This window comes from Heptranchias perlo, chromosome 8, assembly GCF_035084215.1.
Source record: "Heptranchias perlo isolate sHepPer1 chromosome 8, sHepPer1.hap1, whole genome shotgun sequence".
NCBI lineage: Eukaryota > Metazoa > Chordata > Chondrichthyes > Hexanchiformes > Hexanchidae > Heptranchias > Heptranchias perlo.
In genome coordinates, this window is record NC_090332.1 from 55704616 (window position 1) to 55724459 (window position 19844).

Below are 19844 nucleotides of genomic sequence, written 5' to 3' on the forward strand. Positions count from 1 at the left end.
GATGAAAATAAATAAAAATTGACAAGAACCACGAAATGTTCTTGTATTTTAAGATAAAATCTTAAGCTATGAAGGAGAAAACTTCCATCTCACTGAAATAAGTTAATTTGATGAAAATAAATAAAAATTGACAAGAACCACGAAAAGTTCTTTTATTTTAAGATACAATCTTAAGCTGTTAAAGAAAAAACTTCAATCTCACTGAAATACGTTCATTTGATGAAAACAAACAAAAATTGACAAGGACCACGGAAACCTCTTGTATTCTAAGATAAAATCTTAAGCTATTAAAGAAAGAACTTCGATCTCACTGAAATACGTTCATTTGATGAAAACAAACAAAAATTGACAAGAACCACGAAATGTTCTTGTATTCTAAGATAAAATCTTAAGCTATTGAAGAAAAAACTTCTCTCTCACTGAAATACGTTCATTTGATGAAAACAAACAAAAATTGACAAGAACCACAAAAAGTTCTTGTATTTTAAGATAAAATCTTAAGCTATTAAAGAAAAAACTTCTATCTCACTGAAATATGTTCATTTGATGAAAACAAACAAAAATTGACAAGCACCACGTAAAGTTCTTGCATTTTAAGATAAAATCTTAAGCTGTGAAGCAGAAAACTTCTATCTCACTGAAATAAGTTCATTTGATGAAAACAAACAAAAATTGACAAGAACCACGAAAAGTTCTTGTATTCTAAGATAAAATCTTAAGCTATTGAAGAAAAAACTTCTCTCTCACTGAAATACGTTCATTTGATGAAAACAAACAAAAATTGACAAGAACCACGAAAAAATCTTGTATTCAAAGATAAAATCTTAAGCTATCAAAGAAAAAACTTCTATCTCACTGAAAAACGTTCATTTGATGAAACCAAACAAAAATTGACAAGACCACGAAAAGTTCTTGTATTCTAAGATAAAATCTTAAGCTATGAAAGAAAAAACTTGCATCTCACTGAAATACGTTCATTTGATGAAAACAAACAAAAATTGACAAGAACCACGAAAAGTTCTTGTATTTTAAGATAAAATCTTAAGCTATTAAAGAAAAAACTTCTATCTCACTGAAATATGTTAATTTGATGAAAACAAACAAAAATTGACAATCACCACGTAAATTTCTTGTATTTTAAGATAAAATCTTAAGCTGTAAAGCAGAAAACTTCTATCTCACTGAAATAAGTTCATTTGATGAAAACAAACAAAAATTGACAAGGCCCACGAAAAGTACTTGTATTTTAATATGAAATCTGAAGTATGAAAGAAAAAACTTCTATCTCACTGAAATAAGTTCATTTGATGAAAATAAACAAAAATTGACAAGGACCACGACAAGTAATTGTATTTTAATATAAAATCTTAAGCGACTAAAGAAAAAGTTTCTATCTCACTGAAATACGTTCATCAGATGAAAATAAATAAAAATTGACAAGAACCACGAAATGTTCTTGTATTTTAAGATAAAATCTTAAGCTATGAAGGAGAAAACTTCCATCTCACTGAAATAAGTTAATTTGATGAAAATAAATAAAAATTGACAAGAACCACGAAAAGTTCTTTTATTTTAAGATACAATCTTAAGCTGTTAAAGAAAAAACTTCAATCTCACTGAAATATGTTCATTTGATGAAAACAAACAAAAATTGACAAGGACCACGGAAACTTCTTGTATTCTAAGATAAAATCTTAAGCTATTAAAGAAAGAACTTCGATCTCACTGAAATACGTTCATTTGATGAAAACAAACAAAAATTGACAAGAACCACGAAAAGTTCTTGTATTCTAAGATAAAATATTAAGCTATTGAAGAAAAAACTTCTCTCTCACTGAAATACGTTCATTTGATGAAAACAAACAAAAATTGACAAGAACCACAAAAAGTTCTTGTATTTTAAGATAAAATCTTAAGCTATTAAAGAAAAAACTTCTATCTCACTGAAATATGTTCATTTGATGAAAACAAACAAAAATTGACAAGCACCACGGAAAGTTCTTGCATTTTAAGATAAAATCTTAAGCTGTGAAGCAGAAAACTTCTATCTCACTGAAATAAGTTCATTTGATGAAAACAATTTTTGTTTGGTTTCATCAAATGAACGTTTTTCAGTGAGATAGAAGTTTTTTCTTTGATAGCTTAAGATTTTATCTTAGAATACAAGATTTTTTCGTGGTTCTTGTCAATTTTTGTTTGTTTTCATCAAATGAACGTATTTCAGTGAGATAGAAGTTCTTTCTTTAATAGCTTAAGATTTTATCTGAGAATACAAGAAGTTTTCGTGGTTCTTGTCAATTATTATTTATTTTCATCAAATTAACTTATTTCAGTGAGATGGAAGTTTTCTCCTTCATAGCTTAAGATTTTATCTTAAAATACAAGAACTTTTCGTGGTTCTTGTCAATTTTTATTTATTTTCATCTAATGAACGTATTTCAGTGAGATAGAAGTTTTTTCTTTGATAGCTTAAGATTTTATCTTAGAATACAAGATTTTTTCGTGGTTCTTGTCAATTTTTGTTTGTTTTCATCAAATGAACGTATTTCAGTGAGATAGAAGCTTTTTCTTTCGTCGCTTAAGATTTTATATTAAAATACAATTACTTTTCGTGGTCCTTGTCAATTTTTATTTATTTTCATCAAATTAACTTATTTCAGTGAGATGGAAGTTTTCTCCTTCATAGCTTAAGATTTTATCTTAAAATACAAGAACATTTCGTGGTTCTTGTCAATTTTTATTTATTTTCATAAAATCTTAAGCTATGAAAGAAAAAACTTGCATCTCACTGAAATACGTTCATTTGATGAAAACAAACAAAAATTGACAAGCACCACGAAAAGTTCTTGTATTTTAAGATAAAATCTTAAGCTATGAAGGAGAAAACTTCCATCTCACTGAAATAAGTTCATTTGATGAAAGCAAACAAAAATTGACAAGCACCACGAAAAGTTCTTGTATTTTAAGATAAAATCTTAAGCTATGAAGGAGAAAACTTCCATCTCTGAAATAAGTTTCTTTGATGAAAACAAACAAAAATTGACAAGGACCACGAAAAGTAATTGTATTTTAATATAAAATCTTAAGCGACGAAAGAAAAAGCTTCTATCTCACTGAAATACGTTCATTTGATGAAAACAATCAAAAATTGGCAAGAACCACGAAAAGTTCTTGTATTCTAAGATAAAATCTTGAGCTATTAAAGAAAAAGTTTCTATCTCACTGAAATATGTTCATTTGATGAAAACAAACAAAAATTGACAAGAACCACGAAAAAATCTTGTATTCTAAGATAAAATCTTAAGCTATCAAAGAAAAAACTTCTATCTCACTGAAAAACGTTCATTTGATGAAACCAAACAAAAATTGACAAGACCACGAAAAGTTCTTGTATTCTCAGATAAAATCTTAAGCTATTAAAGAAAAAACTTCAATCTCACTGAAATAAGTTCATGAGATGAAAACAAACAAAAATTGACAAGTCCCACGAAAACGTCTTGTATTCTCAGATAAAATCTTAAGCTATTAAAGAAAGAACTTCTATCTCACTGAAATACGTTCATTTGATGAAAACAAACAAAAATTGCCAAGAACCACGAAAAGTTCTTGTATTCTAAGATAAAATCTTAAGTTATTAAAGAAAAAACTTCTATCTCACAGAAATGCGTTCATTTGATGAAAACAAACAAAATATGCCAAGAACCACGAAAAGTTCTTGTATTCTAAGATAAAATCTTGAGCTATTAAAGAAAAAACTTCTATCTCACCGAAATACGTTTATTTGATGAAAACAATCAAAAATTGCCAAGAACAACGAAAAGTTCTTGTATTCTAAGATAAAATCTTTAGCGAACAAAGAAAAAAATTGTATCTCACTGAAATAAGTTCATGAGATGAAAACAAACAAAAATTGACACGTACCACGAAAAGTTCTTGTATTCTAAGATAAAATCTTAAGCTATGAAAGAAAAAACTTGCATCTCACTGAAATACGTTCATTTGATGAAAACAAACAAAAATTGACAAGCACCACGAAAAGTTCTTGCATTTCAAGATAAAAGCTTAAGCTATTAAAGAAAACACTTCTATCTCACTGAAATACGTTCATTTGATGAAAACAAACAACAATTGACAAGAACCACGAAAAGTTCTTGTATTTCAAGATAAAATCTTAAGCTATGAAGGAGAAAACTTCCATCTCACTGAAATAAGTTCATTTGATGAAAACAAACAAAAATTGACAAGCACCACGAAAAGTTTTTGTATTTTAAGATAAAATCTTAAGCTATGAAGGATAAAACTTCCATCTCACTGAAATAAGTTCATTTGATGAAAACAAACAAAAATTGACAAGGACCACGAAAGGTAATTGTATTTTAATATAAAATCTTAAGCGACTAAAGAAAAAGTTTCTATCTCACTGAAATATGTTCATTTGATGAAAACAAACAAAAATTGACAAGAACCACGAAAAAATCTTGTATTCTAAGATAAAATCTTAAGCTATCAAAGAAAAAACTTCTATCTCACTGAAATACGTTCATTAAATGAAAATAAATAAAAATTGACAAGAACCACGAAATGTTCTTGTAGTTTAAGATAAAATCTTAAGCTATGAAGGAGAAAACTTCCATCTCACTGAAATAAGTTAATTTGATGAAAATAAATAAAAATTGACAAGAACCACGAAAAGTTCTTGTATTTTAAGATACAATCTTAAGCTATTAAAGAAAAAACTTCAATCTCACTGAAATATGTTCATTTGATGAAAACAAACAAGAATTGACAAGGACCACGGAAACTTCTTGTATTCTAAGATAAAATCTTAAGCTATTAAAGAAAGAACTTCGATCTCACTGAAATACGTTCATTTGATGAAAACAAACAAAAATTGACAAGAACCACGAAAAGTTCTTGTATTCTAAGATAAAATCTTAAGCTATTAAAGAAAAAACTTCTCTCTCACTGAAATACGTTCATTTGATGAAAACAAATAAAAATTGACAAGAACCACAAAAAGTTAATGTATTTTAAGATAAAATCTTAAGCTATTAAAGAAAAAACTTCTATCTCACTGAAATATGTTCATTTGATGAAAACAAACAAAAATTGACAAGCACCACGTAAAGTTCTTGTATTTTAAGATAAAATCTTAAGCTGTGAAGCAGAAAACTTCTATCTCACTGAAATAAGTTCATTTGATGAAAACAAACAAAAATTGACAAGAACCACGAACAGTTCTTGTATTCTAAGATAAAATCTTGAGCTATTAAAGAAAAAACTTTTATCTCACTGAAATACGTTTATTTGATGAAAACAATCAAAAATTGCCAAGAACGACGAAAAGTTCTTGTATTCTAAGATAAAATCTTGAGCGAACAAAGAAAAAAATTGTATCTCACTGAAATAAGTTCATGAGATGAAAACAAACAAAAATTGACAAGTACCACGAAAAGTTCTTGTATTCTAAGATGAAATCTTAAGCTATGAAAGAAAAAACTTGCATCTCACTGAAATACGTTCATTTGATGAAAACAAACAAAAATTGACAAGCACCACGAAAAGTTCTTGTATTTTAAGATAAAATCTTAAGCTATGAAGGAGAAAACTTCCATCTCTGAAATAAGTTCATTTGATGAAAACAAACAAAAATTGACAAGGACCACGAAAAGTAATTGTATTTTAATATAAAATCTTAAGCGACGAAAGAAAAAGCTTCTATCTCACTGAAATACGTTCATTTGATGAAAACAATCAAAAATTGGCAAGAACCACGAAAAGTTCTTGTATTCTAAGATAGAATCTTGAGCTATTAAAGAAAAAGTTTCTATCTCACTGAAATATGTTCATTTGATGAAAACAAACAAAATATGCCAAGAACCACGAAAAGTTCTTGTATTCTCAGATAAAATCTTAAGCTATTAAAGAAAGAACTTCTATTTCACTGAAATACGTTTATTTGATGAAAACAATCAAAAATTGCCAAGAACCACGAAAAGTTCTTGCATTTCAAGATAAAAGCTTAAGCTATTAAAGAAAAAACTTCTATCTCACTGAAAAACGTTCATTTGATGAAACCAAACAAAAATTGACAAGACCACGAAAAGTTCATGTATTCTCAGATAAAATCTTAAGCTATTAAAGAGAAAACTTCAATCTCACTGAAATACGTTCATTTGATGAAAACAAACAAAAATTGCCAAGAACCACGAAAAGTTCTTGTATTCTAAGATAAAATCTTAAGTTATTAAAGAAAAAACTTCTATCTCACAGAAATGCGTTCATTTGATGAAAACAAACAAAAATTGCCAAGAACCACGAAAAGTTCTTGTATTCTAAGATAAAATCTTGAGCTATTAAAGAAAAAACTTCTATCTCACCGAAATACGTTTATTTGATGAAAACAATCAAAAATTGCCAAGAACCACGAAAAGTTCTTGCATTTCAAGATAAAAGCTTAAGCTATTAAAGAAAAAACTTCTATCTCACTGAAATAAGTTCATTTGATGAAAACAAACAACAATTGACAAGAACCACGTAAATTTCTTGTATTTTAAGATAAAATCTTAAGCTGTAAAGCAGAAAACTTCTATCTCACTGAAATAAGTTCATTTGATGAAAACAAACAAAAATTGACAAGGCCCACGAAAAGTACTTGTATTTTAATATGAAATCTTAAATATGAAAGAAAAAACTTCTATCTCACTGAAATATGTTCATTTGATGAAAACAAACAAAAATTGCCAGGAACCAAGAAAAGTTCTTGTATTTCAAGATAAAATCTTAAGCTATGAAGGAGAAAACTTCCATCTCACTGAAATAAGTTCATTTGATGAAAACAAACAAAAATTGACAAGGACCACGAAAAGTAATTGTATTTTAATATAAAATCTTAAGCGACTAAAGAAAAAGTTTCTATCTCACTGAAATACGTTCATTAGATGAAAATAAATAAAAATTGACAAGAACCACGAAATGTTCTTGTATTTTAAGATAAAATCTTAAGCTATGAAGGAGAAAACTTCCATCTCACTGAAATAAGTTAATTTGATGAAAATAAATAAAAATTGACAAGAACCACGAAAAGTTCTTTTATTTTAAGATACAATCTTAAGCTGTTAAAGAAAAAACTTCAATCTCACTGAAATACGTTCATTTGATGAAAACAAACAAAAATTGACAAGGACCACGGAAACTTCTTGTATTCTAAGATAAAATCTTAAGCTATTAAAGAAAGAACTTCGATCTCACTGAAATACGTTCATTTGATGAAAACAAACAAAAATTGACAAGAACCACGAAAAGTTCTTGTATTCTAAGATAAAATCTTAAGCTATTGAAGAAAAAACTTCTCTCTCACTGAAATACGTTCATTTGATGAAAACAAACAAAAATTGACAAGAACCACGAAAAGTTCTTGTATTCTAAGATAAAATCTTGAGCGATGAAAGAAAAAACTCCTATCTCACTGAAATACGTTTATTTGATGAAAACAAACAAAAATTGACAAGTACCACGAAAAGTTCTTGTATTCTAAGATAAAATCTTAAGCTATGAAAGAAAAAACTTGCATCTCACTGAAATACGTTCATTTGATGAAAACAAACAAAAATTGACAAGAACCACGAAAAGTTCTTGTATTTTAAGATAAAATCTTAAGCTATTAAAGAAAAAACTTCTATCTCACTGAAATATGTTCATTTGATGAAAACAAACAAAAATTGACAAGCACCACGGAAAGTTCTTGCATTTTAAGATAAAATCTTAAGCTGTGAAGCAGAAAACTTCTATCTCACTGAAATAAGTTCATTTGATGAAAACAAACAAAAATTGACAAGAACCACGAAAAGTTCTTGTATTCTAAGATAAAATCTTAAGCGATTGAAGAAAAAACTTCTCTCTCACTGAAATACGTTCATTTGATGAAAACAAACAAAAATTGACAAGAACCACGAAAAGTTCTTGTATTCTAAGATAAAATCTTGAGCTATTAAAGAAAACACTTCTATCTCACTGAAATACGTTTATTTGATGAAAACAAACAAAAATTGACAAGCACCACGAAAAGTTCTTGTATTTTAAGATAAAATCTTAAGTTATAAAGGAGAAAACTTCCATCTCACTGAAATAAGTTCATTTGATGAAAACAAACAAAAATTGACAAGCACCACGAAAAGTTCTTGTATTTTAAGATAAAATCTTAAGCTATGAAGGAGAAAACTTCCATCTCACTGAAATATGTTCATTTGATGAAAACAAACAAAAATTGACAAGGACCACGAAAAGTAATTGTATTTTAATATAAAATCTTAAGCGACTAAAGAAAAAGCTTCTATCTCACTGAAATACGTTCATTTGATGAAAACAATCAAAAATTGGCAAGAACCACGAAAAGTTCTTGTATTCTGAGATAAAATCTTGAGCTATTAAAGAAAAAGTTTCTATCTCATTGAAATATGTTCATTTGATGAAAACAAACAAAAATTGACAAGAACCACGAAAAAATCTTGTATTTTAAGATAAAATCTTAAGCGATGAAGGAGAAAACTTCCATCTCACTGAAATAAGTTCATTTGATGAAAACAAACAAAAATTGACAAGGACCACGAAAAGTAATTATATTTTTATATAAAATCTTAAGCGACTAAAGAAAAAGTTTCTATCTCACTGAAATATGTTCATTTGATGAAAACAAACAAAAATTGACAAGAACCACGAAAAAATCTTGTATTCTAAGATAAAATATTAAGCTATTGAAGAAAAAACTTCTCTCTCACTGAAATACGTTCATTTGATGAAAACAAACAAAAATTGACAAGAACCACAAAAAGTTCTTGTATTTGAAGATAAAATCTTAAGCTGTAAAGCAGAAAACTTCTATCTCACTTAAATAAGTTCATTTGATGAAAACAAACAAAAATTGACAAGGACCACGAAAAGTACTTGTGTTTTATTATGAAATTTTAAGTATTAAAGAAAAAACTTCTATCTCACCGAAATACGTTTATTTGATGAAAACAATCAAAAATTGCCAAGAACAACGAAAAGTTCTTGTATTCTAAGATAAAATCTTGAGCGAACAAAGAAAAAACTTGTATCTCCCTGAAATAAGTTCATGAGATGAAAACAAACAAAAATTGACAAGCACCACGAAAAGATCTTGTATTCTAAGAAAAAATCTAAAGCTATGAAAGAAAAAACTTGCATCTCACTGAAATACATTCATTTGATGAAAACAAACAAAAATTGACAAGAACCACGAAAAGTTCTTGCATTTCAAGATAAAAGCTTAAGCTATTAAAGAAAAAACTTCTATCTCACTGAAATAAGTTCATTTGATGAAAACAAACAACAATTGACAAGAACCACGTAAATTTCTTGTATTTTAAGATAAAATCTTAAGCTGTAAAGCAGAAAACTTCTATCTCACTGAAATAAGTTCATTTGATGAAAACAAACAAAAATTGACAAGGCCCACGAAAAGTACTTGTATTTTAATATGAAATCTTAAATATGAAAGAAAAAACTTCTATCTCACTGAAATATGTTCATTTGATGAAAACAAACAAAAATTGCCAAGAACCAAGAAAAGTTCTTGTATTTCAAGATAAAATCTTAAGCTATGAAGGAGAAAACTTCCATCTCACTGAAATAAGTTCATTTGATGAAAACAAACAAAAATTGACAAGGACCACGAAAAGTAATTGTATTTTAATATAAAATCTTAAGCGACTAAAGAAAAAGTTTCTATCTCACTGAAATACGTTCATTACATGAAAATAAATAAAAATTGACAAGAACCACGAAATGTTCTTGTATTTTAAGATAAAATCTTAAGCTATGAAGGAGAAAACTTCCATCTCACTGAAATAAGTTAATTTGATGAAAATAAATAAAAATTGACAAGAACCACGAAAAGTTCTTTTATTTTAAGATACAATCTTAAGCTGTTAAAGAAAAAACTTCAATCTCACTGAAATACGTTCATTTGATGAAAACAAACAAAAATTGACAAGGACCACGGAAACTTCTTGTATTCTAAGATAAAATCTTAAGCTATTAAAGAAAGAACTTCGATCTCACTGAAATACGTTCATTTGATGAAAACAAACAAAAATTGACAAGAACCACGAAAAGTTCTTGTATTCTAAGATAAAATCTTAAGCTATTGAAGAAAAAACTTCTCTCTCACTGAAATACGTTCATTTGATGAAAACAAACAAAAATTGACAAGAACCACAAAAAGTTCTTGTATTTTAAGATAAAATCTTAAGCTATTAAAGAAAAAACTTCTATCTCACTGAAATATGTTCATTTGATGAAAACAAACAAAAATTGACAAGCACCACGTAAAGTTCTTGCATTTTAAGATAAAATCTTAAGCTGTGAAGCAGAAAACTTCTATCTCACTGAAATAAGTTCATTTGATGAAAACAAACAAAAATTGACAAGAACCACGAAAAGTTCTTGTATTCTAAGATAAAATCTTAAGCTATTGAAGAAAAAACTTCTCTCTCACTGAAATACGTTCATTTGATGAAAACAAACAAAAATTGACAAGAACCACGAAAAGTTCTTGTATTCCAAGATAAAATCTTGAGCGATGAAAGAAAAAACTCCTATCTCACTGAAATACGTTTATTTGATGAAAACAAACAAAAATTGACAAGTCCCACGAAAAGTTCTTGTATTCTAAGATAAAATCTTAAGCTATGAAAGAAAAAACTTGCATCTCACTGAAATACGTTCATTTGATGAAAACAAACAAAAATTGACAAGAACCACGAAAAGTTCTTGTATTTTAAGATAAAATCTTAAGCTATTAAAGAAAAAACTTCTATCTCACTGAAATATGTTAATTTGATGAAAACAAACAAAAATTGACAATCACCACGTAAATTTCTTGTATTTTAAGATAAAATCTTAAGCTGTAAAGCAGAAAACTTCTATCTCACTGAAATAAGTTCATTTGATGAAAACAAACAAAAATTGACAAGGCCCACGAAAAGTACTTGTATTTTAATATGAAATCTGAAGTATGAAAGAAAAAACTTCTATCTCACTGAAATATGTTCATTTGATGAAAACAAACAAAAATTGCCAAGAACCAAGAAAAGTTCTTGTATTTCAAGATAAAATCTTAAGCTATGAAGGAGAAAACTTCCATCTCACTGAAATAAGTTCATTTGATGAAAATAAACAAAAATTGACAAGGACCACGAAAAGTAATTGTATTTTAATATAAAATCTTAAGCGACTAAAGAAAAAGTTTCTATCTCACTGAAATACGTTCATCAGATGAAAATAAATAAAAATTGACAAGAACCACGAAATGTTCTTGTATTTTAAGATAAAATCTTAAGCTATGAAGGAGAAAACTTCCATCTCACTGAAATATGTTCATTTGATGAAAACAAACAAAAATTGACAAGCACCACGGAAAGTTCTTGCATTTTAAGATAAAATCTTAAGCTGTGAAGCAGAAAACTTCTATCTCACTGAAATAAGTTCATTTGATGAAAACAAACAAAAATTGACAAGAACCACGAAAAGTTCTTGTATTCTAAGATAAAATCTTAAGCGATTGAAGAAAAAACTTCTCTCTCACTGAAATACGTTCATTTGATGAAAACAAACAAAAATTGACAAGAACCACGAAAAGTTCTTGTATTCTAAGATAAAATCTTGAGCTATTAAAGAAAAAACTTCTATCTCACTGAAATACGTTTATTTGATGAAAACAAACAAAAATTGACAAGCACCACGAAAAGTTCTTGTATTTTAAGATAAAATCTTAAGTTATAAAGGAGAAAACTTCCATCTCACTGAAATAAGTTCATTTGATGAAAACAAACAAAAATTGACAAGCACCACGAAAAGTTCTTGTATTTTAAGATAAAATCTTAAGCTATGAAGGAGAAAACTTCCATCTCACTGAAATAAGTTCATTTGATGAAAACAAACAAAAATTGACAAGGACCACGAAAAGTAATTGTATTTTAATATAAAATCTTAAGCGACTAAAGAAAAAGCTTCTATCTCACTGAAATACGTTCATTTGATGAAAACAATCAAAAATTGGCAAGAACCACGAAAAGTTCTTGTATTCTGAGATAAAATCTTGAGCTATTAAAGAAAAAGTTTCTATCTCATTGAAATATGTTCATTTGATGAAAACAAACAAAAATTGACAAGAACCACGAAAAAATCTTGTATTTTAAGATAAAATCTTAAGCGATGAAGGAGAAAACTTCCATCTCACTGAAATAAGTTCATTTGATGAAAACAAACAAAAATTGACAAGGACCACGAAAAGTAATTGTATTTTTATATAAAATGTTAAGCGACTAAAGAAAAAGTTTCTATCTCACTGAAATATGTTCATTTGATGAAAACAAACAAAAATTGACAAGAACCACGAAAAAATCTTGTATTCTAAGATAAAATCTTAAGATATCAAAGAAAAAACTTCAATCTCACTGAAATACGTTCATTGGATGAAAATAAATAAAAATTGACAAGAACCACGAAAAGTTCTTCTATTTTAAGATAAAATCTTAAGCCATGAAGGAGAAAACTTCCATCTCACTGAAATAAGTTAATTTGATGAAAATAAATAAAAATTGACAAGAACCACGAAAACTTCTTGTATTCTCAGATAAAATCTTAAGCTATTTAAGAAAGAACTTCTATCTCACTGAAATACATTCATTTGATGAAAACAAACAAAAATTGACAAGAACCACGAAAAAATCTTGTATTCTAAGATAAAATATTAAGCTATTGAAGAAAAAACTTCTCTCTCACTGAAATACGTTCATTTGATGAAAACAAACAAAAATTGACAAGAACCACAAAAAGTTCTTGTATTTGAAGATAAAATCTTAAGCTGTAAAGCAGAAAACTTCTATCTCACTTAAATAAGTTCATTTGATGAAAACAAACAAAAATTGACAAGGACCACGAAAAGTACTTGTGTTTTATTATGAAATTTTAAGTATTAAAGAAAAAACTTCTATCTCACCGAAATACGTTTATTTGATGAAAACAATCAAAAATTGCCAAGAACAACGAAAAGTTCTTGTATTCTAAGATAAAATCTTGAGCGAACAAAGAAAAAACTTGTATCTCCCTGAAATAAGTTCATGAGATGAAAACAAACAAAAATTGACAAGCACCACGAAAAGATCTTGTATTCTAAGAAAAAATCTAAAGCTATGAAAGAAAAAACTTGCATCTCACTGAAATACATTCATTTGATGAAAACAAACAAAAATTGACAAGAACCACGAAAAGTTCTTGCATTTCAAGATAAAAGCTTAAGCTATTAAAGAAAAAACTTCTATCTCACTGAAATAAGTTCATTTGATGAAAACAAACAACAATTGACAAGAACCACGTAAATTTCTTGTATTTTAAGATAAAATCTTAAGCTGTAAAGCAGAAAACTTCTATCTCACTGAAATAAGTTCATTTGATGAAAACAAACAAAAATTGACAAGGCCCACGAAAAGTACTTGTATTTTAATATGAAATCTTAAATATGAAAGAAAAAACTTCTATCTCACTGAAATATGTTCATTTGATGAAAACAAACAAAAATTGCCAAGAACCAAGAAAAGTTCTTGTATTTCAAGATAAAATCTTAAGCTATGAAGGAGAAAACTTCCATCTCACTGAAATAAGTTCATTTGATGAAAACAAACAAAAATTGACAAGGACCACGAAAAGTAATTGTATTTTAATATAAAATCTTAAGCGACTAAAGAAAAAGTTTCTATCTCACTGAAATACGTTCATTAGATGAAAATAAATAAAAATTGACAAGAACCACGAAATGTTCTTGTATTTTAAGATAAAATCTTAAGCTATGAAGGAGAAAACTTCCATCTCACTGAAATAAGTTCATTTGATGAAAACAAACAAAAATTGACAAGGACCACGAAAAGTAATTGTATTTTAATATAAAATCTTAAGCGACTAAAGAAAAAGTTTCTATCTCACTGAAATACGTTCATTACATGAAAATAAATAAAAATTGACAAGAACCACGAAATGTTCTTGTATTTTAAGATAAAATCTTAAGCTATGAAGGAGAAAACTTCCATCTCACTGAAATAAGTTAATTTGATGAAAATAAATAAAAATTGACAAGAACCACGAAAAGTTCTTTTATTTTAAGATACAATCTTAAGCTGTTAAAGAAAAAACTTCAATCTCACTGAAATACGTTCATTTGATGAAAACAAACAAAAATTGACAAGGACCACGGAAACTTCTTGTATTCTAAGATAAAATCTTAAGCTATTAAAGAAAGAACTTCGATCTCACTGAAATACGTTCATTTGATGAAAACAAACAAAAATTGACAAGAACCACGAAAAGTTCTTGTATTCTAAGATAAAATCTTAAGCTATTGAAGAAAAAACTTCTCTCTCACTGAAATACGTTCATTTGATGAAAACAAACAAAAATTGACAAGAACCACAAAAAGTTCTTGTATTTTAAGATAAAATCTTAAGCTATTAAAGAAAAAACTTCTATCTCACTGAAATATGTTCATTTGATGAAAACAAACAAAAATTGACAAGCACCACGTAAAGTTCTTGCATTTTAAGATAAAATCTTAAGCTGTGAAGCAGAAAACTTCTATCTCACTGAAATAAGTTCATTTGATGAAAACAAACAAAAATTGACAAGAACCACGAAAAGTTCTTGTATTCTAAGATAAAATCTTAAGCTATTGAAGAAAAAACTTCTCTCTCACTGAAATACGTTCATTTGATGAAAACAAACAAAAATTGACAAGAACCACGAAAAGTTCTTGTATTCCAAGATAAAATCTTGAGCGATGAAAGAAAAAACTCCTATCTCACTGAAATACGTTTATTTGATGAAAACAAACAAAAATTGACAAGTCCCACGAAAAGTTCTTGTATTCTAAGATAAAATCTTAAGCTATGAAAGAAAAAACTTGCATCTCACTGAAATACGTTCATTTGATGAAAACAAACAAAAATTGACAAGAACCACGAAAAGTTCTTGTATTTTAAGATAAAATCTTAAGCTATTAAAGAAAAAACTTCTATCTCACTGAAATATGTTAATTTGATGAAAACAAACAAAAATTGACAATCACCACGTAAATTTCTTGTATTTTAAGATAAAATCTTAAGCTGTAAAGCAGAAAACTTCTATCTCACTGAAATAAGTTCATTTGATGAAAACAAACAAAAATTGACAAGGCCCACGAAAAGTACTTGTATTTTAATATGAAATCTGAAGTATGAAAGAAAAAACTTCTATCTCACTGAAATATGTTCATTTGATGAAAACAAACAAAAATTGACAAGGACCACGAAAAGTAATTATATTTTTATATAAAATCTTAAGCGACTAAAGAAAAAGTTTCTATCTCACTGAAATATGTTCATTTGATGAAAACAAACAAAAATTGACAAGAACCACGAAAAAATCTTGTATTCTAAGATAAAATCTTAAGATATCAAAGAAAAAACTTCAATCTCACTGAAATACGTTCATTGGATGAAAATAAATAAAAATTGACAAGAACCACGAAAAGTTCTTCTATTTTAAGATAAAATCTTAAGCCATGAAGGAGAAAACTTCCATCTCACTGAAATAAGTTAATTTGATGAAAATAAATAAAAATTGACAAGAACCACGAAAACTTCTTGTATTCTCAGATAAAATCTTAAGCTATTTAAGAAAGAACTTCTATCTCACTGAAATACATTCATTTGATGAAAACAAACAAAAATTGACAAGAACCACGAAAAAATCTTGTATTCTCAGATAAAATCTTAAGCTGTCAAAGAAAAAACTTCGATCTCACTGAAAAACGTTCATTTGATGAAACCAAACAAAAATTGACAAGACCACGAAAAGTTCTTGTATTCCAAGATAAAATCTTGAGCTATTAAAGAAAAAACTTCCATCTCACTGAAATACGTTCATTTGATGAAAACAAACAAAAATTGCCAAGAACCACGAAAAGTTCTTGTATTCTCAGATAAAATCTTAAGCTGTCAAAGAAAAAACTTCGATCTCACTGAAAAACGTTCATTTGATGAAACCAAACAAAAATTGACAAGACCACGAAAAGTTCTTGTATTCCAAGATAAAATCTTGAGCTATTAAAGAAAAAACTTCCATCTCACTGAAATACGTTCATTTGATGAAAACAAACAAAAATTGACAAGTACCACGTAAAGTTCTTGTATTTGAAGATAAAATCTTAAGCTGTAAAGCAGAAAACTTCTATCTCACTTAAATAAGTTCATTTGATGAAAACAAACAAAAATTGACAAGGACCACGAAAAGTACTTGTGTTTTATTATGAAATTTTAAGTATTAAAGAAAAAACTTCTATCTCACCGAAATACGTTTATTTGATGAAAACAATCAAAAATTGCCAAGAACAACGAAAAGTTCTTGTATTCTAAGATAAAATCTTGAGCGAACAAAGAAAAAACTTGTATCTCCCTGAAATAAGTTCATGAGATGAAAACAAACAAAAATTGACAAGTACCACGAAAAGATCTTGTATTCTAAGAAAAAATCTAAAGCTATGAAAGAAAAAACTTGCATCTCACTGAAATACATTCATTTGATGAAAACAAACAAAAATTGACAAGAACCACGAAAAGTTCTTGCATTTCAAGATAAAAGCTTAAGCTATTAAAGAAAAAACTTCTATCTCACTGAAATAAGTTCATTTGATGAAAACAAACAACAATTGACAAGAACCACGTAAATTTCTTGTATTTTAAGATAAAATCTTAAGCTGTAAAGCAGAAAACTTCCATCTCACTGAAATAAGTTCATTTGATGAAAACAAACAAAAATTGACAAGGCCCACGAAAAGTACTTGTATTTCAAGATAAAATCTTAAGCTATGAAGGAGAAAACTTCCATCTCACTGAAATAAGTTCATTTGATGAAAACAAACAAAAATTGACAAGGACCACGAAAAGTAATTGTATTTTAATATAAAATCTTAAGCGACTAAAGAAAAAGTTTCTATCTCACTGAAATACGTTCATTACATGAAAATAAATAAAAATTGACAAGAACCACGAAATGTTCTTGTATTTTAAGATAAAATCTTAAGCTATGAAGGAGAAAACTTCCATCTCACTGAAATAAGTTAATTTGATGAAAATAAATAAAAATTGACAAGAACCACGAAAAGTTCTTTTATTTTAAGATACAATCTTAAGCTGTTAAAGAAAAAACTTCAATCTCACTGAAATACGTTCATTTGATGAAAACAAACAAAAATTGACAAGGACCACGGAAACTTCTTGTATTCTAAGATAAAATCTTAAGCTATTAAAGAAAGAACTTCGATCTCACTGAAATACGTTCATTTGATGAAAACAAACAAAAATTGACAAGAACCACGAAAAGTTCTTGTATTCTAAGATAAAATCTTAATCTATTGAAGAAAAAACTTCTCTCTCACTGAAATACGTTCATTTGATGAAAACAAACAAAAATTGACAAGAACCACAAAAAGTTCTTGTATTTTAAGATAAAATCTTAAGCTATTAAAGAAAAAACTTCTATCTCACTGAAATATGTTCATTTGATGAAAACAAACAAAAATTGACAAGCACCACGTAAAGTTCTTGCATTTTAAGATAAAATCTTAAGCTGTGAAGCAGAAAACTTCTATCTCACTGAAATAAGTTCATTTGATGAAAACAAACAAAAATTGACAAGAACCACGAAAAGTTCTTGTATTCTAAGATAAAATCTTAAGCTATTGAAGAAAAAACTTCTCTCTCACTGAAATACGTTCATTTGATGAAAACAAACAAAAATTGACAAGAACCACGAAAAGTTCTTGTATTCTAAGATAAAATCTTGAGCGATGAAAGAAAAAACTCCTATCTCACTGAAATACGTTTATTTGATGAAAACAAACAAAAATTGACAAGTACCACGAAAAGTTCTTGTATTCTAAGATAAAATCTTAAGCTATGAAAGAAAAAACTTGCATCTCACTGAAATACGTTCATTTGATGAAAACAAACAAAAATTGACATGAACCACGAAAAGTTCTTGTATTTTAAGATAAAATCTTAAGCTATTAAAGAAAAAACTTCTATCTCACTGAAATATGTTAATTTGATGAAAACAAACAAAAATTGACAATCACCACGTAAATTTCTTGTATTTTAAGATAAAATCTTAAGCTGTAAAGCAGAAAACTTCTATCTCACTGAAATAAGTTCATTTGATGAAAACAAACAAAAATTGACAAGGCCCACGAAAAGTACTTGTATTTTAATATGAAATCTGAAGTATGATAGAAAAAACTTCTATCTCACTGAAATATGTTCATTTGATGAAAACAAACAAAAATTGCCAAGAACCAAGAAAAGTTCTTGTATTTCAAGATAAAATCTTAAGCTATGAAGGAGAAAACTTACATCTCACTGAAATATGTTCATTTGATGAAAACAAACAAAAATTGACAAGCACCACAGAAAGTTCTTGCATTTTAAGATAAAATCTTAAGCTGTGAAGCAGAAAACTTCTATCTCACTGAAATAAGTTCATTTGATGAAAACAAACAAAAATTGACAAGAACCACGAAAAGTTCTTGTATTCTGAGATAAAATCTTAAGCGATTGAAGAAAAAACTTCTCTCTCACTGAAATACGTTCATTTGATGAAAACAAACAAAAATTGACAAGAACCACGAAAAGTTCTTGTATTCTAAGATAAAATCTTGAGCTATTAAAGAAAAAACTTCTATCTCACTGAAATACGTTTATTTGATGAAAACAAACAAAAATTGACAAGCACCACGAAAAGTTCTTGTATTTTAAGATAAAATCTTAAGTTATAAAGGAGAAAACTTCCATCTCACTGAAATAAGTTCATTTGATGAAAACAAACAAAAATTGACAAGCACCACGAAAAGTTCTTGTATTTTAAGATAAAATCTGAAGCTATGAAGGAGAAAACTTCCATCTCACTGAAATAAGTTCATTTGATGAAAACAAACAAAAATTGACAAGGACCACGAAAAGTAATTGTATTTTAATATAAAATCTTAAGCGACTAAAGAAAAAGCTTCTATCTCACTGAAATACGTTCATTTGATGAAAACAATCAAAAATTGGCAAGAACCACGAAAAGTTCTTGTATTCTGAGATAAAATCTTGAGCTGTTAAAGAAAAAGTTTCTATCTCATTGAAATATGTTCATTTGATGAAAACAAACAAAAATTGACAAGAACCACGAAAAAATCTTGTATTTTAAGATAAAATCTTAAGCGATGAAGGAGAAAACTTCCATCTCACTGAAATAAGTTCATTTGATGAAAACAAACAAAAATTGACAAGGACCACGAAAAGTAATTGTATTTTTATATAAAATCTTAAGCGACGAAAGAAAAAGTTTCTATCTCACTGAAATATGTTCATTTGATGAAAACAAACAAAAATTGACAAGAACCACGAAAAAATCTTGTATTCTAAGATAAAATCTTAAGATATCAAAGAAAAAACTTCAATCTCACTGAAATACGTTCATTGGATGAAAATAAATAAAAATTGACAAGAACCACGAAAAGTTCTTCTATTTTAAGATAAAATCTTAAGCCATGAAGGAGAAAACTTCCATCTCACTGAAATAAGTTAATTTGATGAAAATAAATAAAAATTGACAAGAACCACGAAAACTTCTTGTATTCTCAGATAAAATCTTAAGCTATTTAAGAAAGAACTTCTATCTCACTGAAATACATTCATTTGATGAAAACAAACAAAAATTGACAAGAACCACGAAAAAATCTTGTATTCTCA